The sequence below is a fragment of the Thamnophis sirtalis genome, unplaced genomic scaffold (assembly GCF_051295495.1).
Source record: "Thamnophis sirtalis isolate CommonGarterSnake01/CBP01778 unplaced genomic scaffold, rThaSir2_p1.2 scaffold_3, whole genome shotgun sequence".
NCBI classification, from domain to species: Eukaryota; Metazoa; Chordata; class Lepidosauria; order Squamata; family Natricidae; genus Thamnophis; species Thamnophis sirtalis.
In genome coordinates this window covers 87,286,150-87,293,494 of record NW_028261383.1, presented here as the reverse complement: position 1 = coordinate 87,293,494, position 7,345 = coordinate 87,286,150, and positions in this window count along the sequence as shown.

Genomic DNA, 7,345 nt, shown 5'->3' with positions numbered 1-7,345 from the left:
CACTTTTCAAAAAATCTGTTCTCTACTTTAAGTCTATCACTTTCCTAGACAGCATTACTTTCTTAAACATATAACAATAGTTGAATTGAACTGATGACATGTTACCACAATTCCCTAAAGCTCTGAGTTGTAGCTGATCTAGAAGTTCCTACATGGATATTGGGCAAAAGATTGAGAAGTTCTTATCCTGTCCCATTAGTTTAGCAAGAAACTAATGGCACAAATCAGGACAGGGATCCTGAAGACTTCCTATAGTTTCCTTCCCAACACTTATTCCTATATCCAAGTCCTACACTGGATCAAATATCAAGGGAAATATAGCCATATGGGAAAGAAGAGACTTATAAGACAAGAAGCAGGATGAATTTTAATGCAGTAGTGAAAGAGGGGCAGCCACACACATTGTTAGTTACAGTAGGAACTGAAAACACCTCTCTGTTTATTGCTGTACGTATGACTTGTATGAGCAAGGTACATCTTAACCCAATTGAATTCAGAGAAAATAAGGTGAAAATAAGGTCCATGTAAGAGAAGTATAAAACCAAGAAGGAGCAGTAATAAAAATAGGTTTGAAGTAAAATTTAAAAACATAAAATACCTTGGTACTTTGAAGGTCAAGTACCAAAGTCTTGAAGATTGTCCTTTGGCCTTTTTGTTCCTTTTAAAGAACGTCAGTAATTGAGTCATCAGGTTCCTGGTTGCCTTAGTAATTTCATAGTTGCTGCTCCCCTTCTCTGACCCTTGTAGCTTAGTCATTACTTCTGCAGATTAGAACCACCCACAAAAGCTCTCTTGCACCTGGAAGTCTACCAAACCATTCAGAAACCAAGACTAGTCATTGAGGATCAAGATAAATATAGAGTTGGAAAAATAGAGTTCTCCTATGGCACTTGCAGTGTTAACATACTAACCTGGTTACTGTAGAAGAAAATGTCAAGTACTATTTTAAGTCTGGACAAGATTATATCACTTCCTTTACTTCTCAAAGTCACTAAGCCTGCCTTTTGTTGGTCAAGGAGTTTTGGGTGGAGATGCCTTCAAGTCAAGTGCTGAATTTTGAAAACTGCCTGTTTTCTTGGCAGGAGTTTGAAAGTGGTTTGCCATTGCATTTTTCCTTGGGATGAGAGAAAGTGGCTGACTCAAGGTTACCCAGCTAGCTTTGTGCCTAAGGCAGGACGAAAACTCATAGTCTCCAGTTTCTAGCTTGGTGTCCTAACCACATACCCTCATGATCTCATTTGCAAAAAACAACAACAACAACAAAACAAAAAAACAGATGTTATAATGATAAGTATCATTTTCTATCAAGCTATGATGGAAATTTCCCAGAAAATTGAATATCACTGATTTTGATAAATGTTGAATATTTAATTATAGAAGCTGGTTGCTTAGACCATCTTTATAGCATTCTCAAATGCATAATAGAAATTAGACTCCATGGAGGATTTTGAGTGGGTGACTGAGCAATTCTGTTTCACCTCAAATAAGTTAAATGCCACCTTAAATTGCCAATTCCCCCGTGGGATTGCAAAGATTTTTAATGTGGTGGAAACTGCAAAACATATGACCTTCTGTTGATTGTCAGTATCTCACATTTTAAAAGCTTTCCTTATATTGCTTTCAAAGCAGTTGTTAACCAAGTGATCTTTTGTAAGTTATTAGCAGAAATTTAATCAATCACAGTAAAATCCCACTGTACATAGAGATGCCCCAAACTCTCTCACCTGCTAATTAAGTTGTGGAATTGGCAATTCTCTGAAAATATGAACAACAGAGAAAATGGGGGGGGATTCAAAGTTCTGTTTGAAATGGTAATGCATGTATATTGGATGATAGATAAGGAAGCAGAAAAGAATTACCACTTGAAAATGAGACTTTAAAACCAACAAACTTGAAGAGTTTTCCCACAATAATATTTTCCATTTCTGCAAATATATATATGAAGACGTCAATTCAAAACTGCCTTAAGGTGTATCTCATAATATTCTCCATAACCATTGTCAATTTGCCTTTTCTAGGTTTTTCCTGCCAAAACCTATTTACAACTAAATCCTATTCACTTGAGAATCATCCATACTACCTCTGCAGTGGGATTTCCTTTTAAATAAAGTACTTGTAGCATTAGGTTTGGAAATAATTTCTTTTGATTCATATTTTGATGAAAATGTGCTTAGACATTTTTGAATCAATTTGCAAACTAAATGCAATTACCCTTTGAAATGTGTATTTCTCTGACATAATAATGCAGTTGTGCAATACAAAACACTTACAAAATGTGTCTATTACATAAAATTGCAGTACTTGTGGATTTCAAAATAACTTGCATAAGAAATACTGACAAAGTGAGTATATTGGGAAAACCGGGCATAAAATTTGGATATTAGGGCAACCGAATATGAAAATTCATGTAATACCATTTTATAATTGTGACAAATAGAGTTTGTATTTTGGTCTCTTTGCATTATTGCTGTCGTAATCTGTAGAATTGTCTTAGCCCTTATTTTAGGGCTCGGCAGTCATTCAGATTTGAAGGACACAATATAATGTGGAACATGAGTGGTCACATATGTGCCACTTTGTAGGAAAACCTAAAACCAAATGTGACTTTTCCTGCTGCATTACCACAGAAATGCAAACCTTTATGCACTGTAGCACTCAATGTGCAAATGTATTAACTGCATAAAATGGCTCCTTCGCTCTCTGCTGCACATTCAAGAGAAAAATGGTTTATATTGCCCAAGATACCTCCCACTCCTTTCCAAGATAATCCCAAGATTTTAGTTATCCATATTAGAAAGAAAGGGTTATTCAATACAAGAGGGAACACAGAGTACCCAAATATTAATATACTGTAACATAGAATTTTATAAGATCATTGTATAAAGTGTATGTGATGATAAAACAGCTTTCTTAACAATATTATTTATTGTACATAGTGGCTTGTCTAATACATGCAGATTCTGTGATGGCTAATCATTCTTTGTCTAGTTTGCTTTCAATGAACTTGCAATCCGAGCTATTTCCCTTCTGAAGGATGGGCTTTAGATTGATTTTTAGGTGAACTTTTAATCTGACATTATACATACACAACCACTAAGCAATAATTCAGTAATATAATAGCATCTGGACAATTCCCACACACTATATTAAAGCACACAATTATCAGGAGTCCGAAGCTGACTCAAAGGGACATACACAAACACATAGGTACACAACGGACTGGGCCTTATCTCTGGAGAGCATCTGTATGACCACAAAAAAAGAGGCAACTGCTTTGAGTTGGTGCAGGCAAATTCTATCTGCATGGCTTTACATTCACTCACATATTTTGCTATTGAAATCCTAATCTCCACCCAATTGTTTCTGAAGATTGATACAGTACTCTATCACATAGGACTATATGAACTAGAAGTTGCTCTGAGGAAGCAGAGTTTGAGAAGATAGTGTGAGATATTGATTGTCCTTGAAATGGGAGATAAAATATCAATTGAGTTACTTGGATAACAGTGATATCCCTACTTTAAATTCACAGGAGCTTTTTCAAGGTGAAAAGATAGACTTGTCACTGATAACACTGTGAAAGCAGACCTGCTGTTGGGCCACGGCCAGGCACTTGAATGAGAAGAGAAAATGAGGAAACTATTAAGGAAATAAGTGTTGTAAAGGAGGAAAATAGCTAAACAACACATTTAATAATCTCTATTACATAGATGATATGAAGCCAGGAACACAGATCGATTTACTCCAAGGAGATTTAGTCTTCAATTAAACAATAAGATGGTCGTTAGAACTGAGGTTACATGTGTAACTACAAACTGCAGCAATCTGCAGAAAAGCTTTGCTTGTCAGCTATTCTTTGCCTGCAGTGTGTTTCCCAGGCATGAACAAGGACACGGGGTGATACAAAGTAATATACCTGTAACATTTTACTCATTTGAATGATAACACTTGATTCATTCAGTGTGTGCGAACATGCATGTTCTCACAAACACCAATGATGTAATGACTAACCAATTATTGTGCCTTGGAGACTTGTTAACCAATAATGATATAACATGTAAAGTAGGTGAGAACTAAGAAGCTGCAAACACTATAAGAATGATGTTTCATGATTAATAATTTTGCTGTTGATTCTGCTATCCATGAACTGCTTTGCTCAATAAACGTCTGTTGGTTCAGCTATCCGTGGGTGGATTATTTTCATCTTCAGCCTCAGGACCCCTAATACTACAAGAGTGATAAGGAAAACATCATGAATAACAGACAGATAATCATGGGTAAAAAACAAGCCAAAACCAAAACGTAATAGTTCCACAACAGCCCATGAAAAACCTGTTCAGGTGAGGATAACTAAAGTATTAGCAAACTGGAGAAGCATAAGACTGCATTTTTAGAACTCTGAAATACATTTCAAAATTGCATAACTTAAGATTCAATTTCCACATAGAGAGATTTGATTTTTTTATAGCCAGCTTCATAAGTCTAGCGTATAAAGAATACAGAATAACAGAGTTGGAAGGGATCTTGGAGGCCTTCTAGTCTAACCCACTGCTCAAGCAGGAGATGCTATACCATTCCAGAGAAATAACTAATTGAACTCTTCTTAAAAACCTCCAATGATTGCTCAGTGAGCCAATTGTTAAACTGGTAGGATCCCACGCATGAACTAAATACATCGTTGTTTATCACCACAATTTCAACCCTGTGCTCTCTATGTTTTTTTTTTTTTAAAAAAAGATTTAAGTACATTGTCTCTTCCATTGGGATGGAACTATTATACCTTGGGAATTATATTTTGGAATTATGTTTTAATTTTGTGTTACTCTTGTTTTCCAAAAGACCATTAAATAATATCCATGTATATCATGTTTTACATAAAATTGTTTCAGTGAAACGTACAGAAATCTGGCATTTGACCTAAATACATGGCTTTGATTCTTTGGGGTTTTGGAGCAGTGTTATGAATGATGACTGGGTCGTATTTTCATCAAGGATGTCTTGTTTGTTTTGTTTTGTTTGTTTTTATTTGTCTTGTATGCCGCCCACTCCCGAAGGACTCCGGGCGGCTCACAATAGACAAGGGAAGAGGGAAGTCTAGACAAAGACAACACTTTAAAAACAAAACTGCAACATTCACAATTTCCGTGGGGCTGGATGTTTCACAGGCCCCCCAGCCTGCTGGAGCAGCCAGGACTTGGTGGCTTTGCGGAAAGCCGGGAGGGTTGTAAGGGTCCGGATCTCAACAGGGAGATCATTCCAGAGGGCTGGAGCTGCAACAGAGAAGGCTCTCCCCCGGGGGGTCGCCAGCTGACATTGGCTGGCGGATGGAATCCGGAGGAGACCTAACCTGTGAGATCTGATCGGTCTATGGGAGGTAATCGGCAGGAGGCGGTCTCTCAGGCAGTCTTTATATGAACTAGAATTGTCATGAATAATTTTACTTCACTGCATGATAGATGTGTTTAGCAGAGGTTAATTTGCAAGGGATTAAGACCTTAATACTGGGAATTTATGTCCCAGATGAGGATAAAGTATTGTTTTATACAAGACTTATGGAGAAATTCATTGGTTTCTCTTATGAAAATTGGTGTTTGATGAGAGATTGCAATGGAGTGATCTTGCTACAATTTCAACTTCTGTGAAAAATATTAAAATCATTCAGCATGAATTATCCAATTTTTACTTGATTTGATGGATAGTTTAAAGCTGGTTGATATTAGGTGATAGAAAAAAATGATAAACATAGCTTAGCAAAGCAATGAAACAATACAAATAAATACATAAGGTACAATAATATGAATTAAAAGATGGGTGGAGGAGGGCATGAAGCACAGGGCAGGGGTGGTATCAGCTAATTAGTCCAGTACTCATTTTCACTATGGTATTGCCCCATTGCCATGATTGCGAACCTATGGCATGCATGCCAGAGGGGACACACAGAGCACTCTCTGCTGGCACGCGCGCCTTCACTCCAGGTCAGATCTCCATGGTGTTTCTTTTGTGAGCTTATGTTTCCCTGCAAACAATGAAACAGAAGCTCATGAAAGAAAAAGATCTTACCTCTTGCTGCTCTGATGGTGTTGGGATGCTCCACCTCCTGCCGGCCAGCTTCAGGCCTCTGCTGCACATGCACGCATGTCTCTGCTTGTCCATGCATGTCCGCACACACATGCACTTTTCAGTTTGGGCATGTGCACGCACACAGTTTGGGCACTCAGTGTCTAAAAGGTTTGCCCTTACTGCCCTATTGGGTCTTCAGGCCAACTGGCAGAGCCAGGTCTTCAATTCCTTGTGGAAGGAGAGGAAAGTGGGAGTAGACCTCACCCTGGGGAGGGGAGGATGGCAGGATGTTCCATAGGGCCAGCACTATAGCAGAGAAGGCTCTTCTCCTAGATGCTGCCAGTCAGACTTTCTTGATTGATGGGACCTCAGCAGGTCTCCTCAGTTGTCACAAGTGGGCTGGGCTTGTCTTACTGGGAAGAGACAGTCCATCAAATAATCTGGACCCAAGCCATGGAGGGCTTAAAGGTCATAACTGACATATTTGAACTGCACCCAAAAGCAAAATAGCAGCCAGTGCAACTCATGAAGTTGTGGTGTGGGCCATTCCAGGGATGGCAAAGGTTGCTTGTACTGCTGCAATTTGAATTAGTTGAAGCTTCCAAAAGCATTTCAAGGGTAACCCCTGTAAAGTGCATTTCAGTAATCTAGAGAAGAGATGACTAGGGCTAGAGTAACCAAGTGCAGAGAGTCCTGATCCAGAAAGGCAACAGCTGATACACAAACTGAAGCCGTGCAAACGTTCTCCTAGCCATGATGATCCTATCCATTCTCTTTCAGCAGGAGTTAATAGAACAGGACAATCTGAGTTGTGAACTGGGTTTGAATGGGGTAATGCAACCACATTCAGAACTAAAGTTAACTTTATATATTATAATAGTGAATTTAGAAATGAGAGTCAAGAATAAACACAAACTATTATAGATCGAATAAAGAGAAAGGAAGACAATCAAATAAATTTCCAGAGAAGTTAAGTATTACTCAACAAATGAAGATTGAACAGTGTTTATGTTAATATAAGAGAAATGGAAATACAAATGAATTCTATAAAGAAAAAAAAGATTTTGTAATAAACCAGGAAAATGAATAGCATGTACACTATAAAAAGAAAAAAAATGATATTGAAATTACAAAAGGGAGATACCGCATTAGAAAATGAGGCCACACAAAAAGTATTTCATCAATTTTATTCCAATTTATACTAAGGCAGTGACATCCCTCTAGAGAAAATAGATAAATATCTAAAGAAGCAAAGTTTACTAGGGATTACAGAGGAACAAATTCC